Source organism: Branchiostoma floridae, chromosome 15 (genome assembly GCF_000003815.2).
Source record: "Branchiostoma floridae strain S238N-H82 chromosome 15, Bfl_VNyyK, whole genome shotgun sequence".
Lineage (NCBI taxonomy): Eukaryota > Metazoa > Chordata > Leptocardii > Amphioxiformes > Branchiostomatidae > Branchiostoma > Branchiostoma floridae.
This window is the reverse complement of record NC_049993.1, coordinates 21,188,194-21,192,935: the sequence shown is the minus strand read 5'-3', so window position 1 is coordinate 21,192,935 and position 4,742 is coordinate 21,188,194. Positions and strand designations below refer to the sequence as shown.

The 4,742-nt window shown below is 41.8% G+C and overlaps 1 long non-coding RNA gene across 1 annotated transcript in view; it reads right to left on the bottom strand.

The window, feature by feature from the left end:
* Positions 1–4,302, bottom strand: part of LOC118431821 — a 5,732-nt gene extending 1,430 nt beyond the window's left edge. Inside the window, exon 1 of the long non-coding RNA XR_004833009.1 lies at positions 4,091–4,302. This is a non-coding gene — a long non-coding RNA (uncharacterized LOC118431821). The remainder of the gene's footprint in view (positions 1–4,090) is intronic.
* Positions 4,303–4,742: the final 440 nt, after the last annotated feature.

The window sequence follows — 4,742 nt, the reverse complement described above, 5'->3', positions numbered from 1 at the left end:
GTGCTAACTGCAAAACATGTCAAAGAGTATCAATATGTGGTTTTGCTCATGCGTATCATAAAATTGGACATTGTGGTTTTGCTGAAGTTTATGGTAAATTCGTTCAGTTTGACACTGAGGTTTTAGCAGCTGTACAGCACATTTCTAGGGACACAAGATACTGGCCCTAGATATGAGCAGACCGAGTCCTAATTTGCGAAGAGAACAAAAAACATTCCGATTCTTTCTACCATTTCATTGGACTTGTTACCTCTTGACTCGAATTTCAGACACATCTCGGTCGGACCTGCGTGCGGAAATGAAGAAGTAAAGGAGAAATATCACACAGACGGACAGGGATACACATAACAATACGACAAGTATGCCTTAGGCTGGACAATTTTGTGAATTGTCTAACCATATCTGTCAGCTACAGGGCGACCCCAGAAAGACACAATAATTGCCTTTGCCAGAATGGCTAAGGTTATGTTTTGGGCGTGTTTGTGTGTGTGTCTGTGTGTGTGTGTGTGTGTGTGTGTCTGTCAACAGCATAACTCGAGAAGCCTTGGATGGATCCTGATGATATTTGATAGGTGGGTAGGGGTTAGGAAAACGAAGGTCAAGTTCGATAATGGGCCTCCTAGCTGCTTGCTAAGGTACTGCAGCGGAAACTCAATTTTTTATATCTCGTGTTCTGGACATGCTGAGGTCATGATTTTTGAGTGGTAGATAGCCCTCGTTACAGGCTGCTTTTGTGCTCTGTGCTAGCTGTATGTGTAAACAAGCTTAAGCCAGGGAGCACAGAAGCAGCCTGTAACTATTGTGTGTTTTTCTGGGGTCGCCCTCTGGCTGACAGATATGGTTAGATAATTTACAAAAATGCAAGCGTAGTATTAAGTCTCAAAGCGTTAGTTCCCTTTCCAGATTCCATTCCGTTCCCCAGTTTTATCATGAACTCTCAGCTAGTCCAAAAATAAATGCCGTGTTTTTACCGAAAAAAATCGGACATACTTGTTACCATGCAATCTTTATTTTCCTCCTAAAATGTTTGGATGTCAATCTCATTATCAATCACGTTTTCCTTGCGAAGGGATGAGGTATGTATAATCTTAGAGATTTAATCTGCCCAGATCCATGAGAGAGTTGGCAAGAGGGAGGCAGTACAATGGAAGTAATACGATCAGGGTTGTCCATAACATATTTGGTATTAGTTATTTACGTTATTCAAGAAAAGATGTTGTTATAGACAAAACAGTTGCCATGGTAACACGTGGTACAATAAAGCAAGGTGGAGCCGACGGCACATTCCGATAAAATGACTTTAATTGGTTCGACCCCGTAATTATCACGGATAACGCCGCCCATCTGTGCTTTTTTCTTCTTTCACTTTTAAAATGTTTTGGGGGACGCCGGACGCAGATCGGATTTTGATTTGTCTGGAAAAGCTAGGAGCTTGTCCGCAACAAGTCCAATTAAAAATTGTGTAAAAAATATAAGAAGATTCTTTTACGCTAATTGGGACCTGTTTGGCTCACATCCTGGGACAGTATGTCATGAAAGGCACATACGCGCGCTCGTAATACATACTTTCTCGACTGACTTAGACTGAAATGTAACAAAAAAGTCCAAAAATTCCTTAAAATGCTACCCTTGGGTTGTAACGAAAGCTAGGGAATCTTTGGCAGCAAGTCATTAATAATGTTTCAAGTTCCGTTTTTGTTATAAAGACAGTGTTGTTGTTGAGCTGACTACTGGGATTTGTGTATCATTCGAAAACCGCACTTATGGAAGTATTTGTTAATTACTCCAATATCTACCAGCCACAGGGCGAACCCAGGAGAACACAATGATTACAGACGGCTTCTGTGCTTACCGTAAAAAACATGTCAAAGAGTATCAATATATGATTTCGCTCATGTGTACCATAAAGTTTGATAGTGCGGTTTCGCTGAAGTAAATCCGTTCAGTTTGAGCAAGGACGTTACATAGAGATTTGAGACCGGGGTTTAGCAGGTGTACGATGTCATTCTAGTGTCACAACATACGTACTGTCCCTAGATATGAGTAGACCCAGTCCTAATTTGCAGAGAGAAAACAAAAACATTCCGATTCTTTCTACCATTTCATTGGACTTGTTACCTCTTGACTCGAATTTCAGACACATCTCGGTCGGACCTGCGTGCGGAAATGAAGAAGTAAAGGAGAAATATCACACAGACGGACAGGGATACACATAACAATACGACAAGTATGCCTTAGGCTGGGCAATTTTGTGAATTGTCTAACCATATCTGTCAGCTACAGGGCGACCCCAGAAAGACACAATAATTACAGGCTGCTTTTGTGCTCTGTGCTAGGTGTGAAAACAAGCCAGGGAGAACAAAATCAGCCTGTGATTATTGTGTTTTTCTGGGGTCGCCCTGTGGCAGACAGATATGGTTGGAAAATTCACAAACAAAAACAAAATACAATGGATCACGCTCGAAAGAACATTTACAACATAAGTAAAAAGAACTTCATTTGGTTTTAGTCGTAGCATGAGAGAACGGTCCCTCACACAGGAGGGGCACAAGCGGTACTAATCAAGAGCTGAGGCAGGCGCGGCCAAGATAATGGTGGCCACGAAAACAAAACAAAAAAGATCAACAAGAGCAATTTTGCGTAAAAACGTCCATCTGTTCGACTGGGGTTGGATCATTACGCTGTAAATGGAGTAAGACAATTCAGTTCAAATTCCCCTTCTGGAATTCTCCTGGCGGCCTGGCCTCTCCCATGCCTGGCCAACAGCGGCCGTGGAAAACGTGTTTTCGATCCCGTGTTTATTCTACACCGGGAATCGGGGCAGGGACGGTACGCGACCAGCGTATTTCTGACAAAGAAAATCCAAGATGTTCTTTACTGATAGATATATGAACTTGAACAGGCATTTTGGTGCCATACTGACACGCAGAGCAGTTTATATTGACGTCTGAGCTAAAATTCGCTGAGCACGAAACGTAGGGCGATTCCAGCCTGCTGACGAACAACTCGAAAAAAAACAGAGTCTGTGACCATCTATACTTTGCTCGAGCATACAATTTGCAAAACTTAAGTTAAAACTGCGGACCACGTAGAGAAAACGTTTTACCGGTGAAAACAAATTAGCCACACAAGACGTCCATACCACAACTCAAGACGGAAAACAAATAGATATGTATAAAAAAATTCAGTCGAAGATATACGATACGCATCAAACAAGAAAATAAATCCTCAAAGTCCCAAAATAACCAGAGCTTGCAAGAAGTGATTCATTTCTGATACAGACTTACCTTACCTTACCTAGTCCCATCCTCATTTGCGATATTGCAACTCTAGCACGTTTATCGTCACCGATAACATACCATTGAAAATATCTTTCGAGCTACGAATTCACTTTACCTAAACAGATGAGCGGACACGGGGGTTGTTTACGGGGTAATGGTTGATTTAAATTGCTACCCCGCTGACCCTGGGCGGCGATAAGTCGAAGGGACGGAGAAGAAGACAGGGTACCAGAAACAGGCCCATGATGATCACGGGGACGGTAGAGAGAAAAAATTGTGGTGGTTTTAAGTTCGCGGTTATAGATAACTGCCATGTAGAGTTCTACTGTTGAAGGAGGAGATTTATACACATGTATTTTTAAGTTCGCGATTAAGAGTTCTTAAAACCACCGCGAACATTTATCGTTTTACAGTATGACTTGACGTAAATCACAAAGGTATATGTAGCTGACACATTCAAGACAACCAGGTACCTACAGTATATCTTCAAGCCACTACAAACAATATACCTTTACGCCACTACAAATGGCCCAGGACTGAGTGCTTTGAACCTAACCTCCAATAAACAGACCCTCTTGGTAGCTGGTGGTTTGCTAAATCTGATTTTCGCTGTTTTCTAGTCGTTGTCTGTTCTATATGATCAGGACGACTCCATAGATCAAGCGAGTGATAAAATGTTACCTAAACACAAAACTGAAGCCGCCAAGTGAGTCTGGTCGCAATTTCTCTCAGAGTTTACTGATGCTAAAGAGACTAAAACGAGTGGAATTTTCGCTGTCGAAGAAAATGTGCCAATAACCTTAGCTTACCTTGTATAGACGATAGCTCCGAACCCAAGGAAAGGTGAGCTACTGCGAGTCGATCACTGGGGCTTCTGTATGATCTGCTACGTGTTTTTGTGTGGTCTGATCTAGCTATAGCTTCATTTTGACGATCGTAACTATGTTATGTCACAGCCTTTCTGTAGGCTTGGCGTGCCAAATGACTGTGTCTGTCTCTAGTCGACCAGGTGTCGAACAATAGAAGGTTGCTTGGGGGCATGCGGGTAGTGCAGTTGTTGGATCGGTTATTATTTGTCATTACCTCCACGAAAAAAAAGGAGATATTGTTCTGGGTGTATTTCAAGACCTTTTGGATGGATCGTGATGATATTTGGTATGTGAATAGGTGTTGTGTTGGGAAGATGGAGGTAAAGATTGGCGACTTTCATTGACACTGTAACTGTTAGTAGAACTAGATTCTTTGGGGTGGCAGATAGCGCTTATGATGTTCAGAAGAAGCGGTGTAAGTTTCATCTCATAGCAGGTTGCTATGGAACTTCATATGTTTTTTTCTTAAATCTTTCATAGAGATTACTTCAACGAAGGAACAAGAATTGTACATGACGCTCGTCATGCAGCTCAGAAACTGGAGATGTAAATAATATCAAAGATGCAAATTATCATTTTTATTCATCGAAAG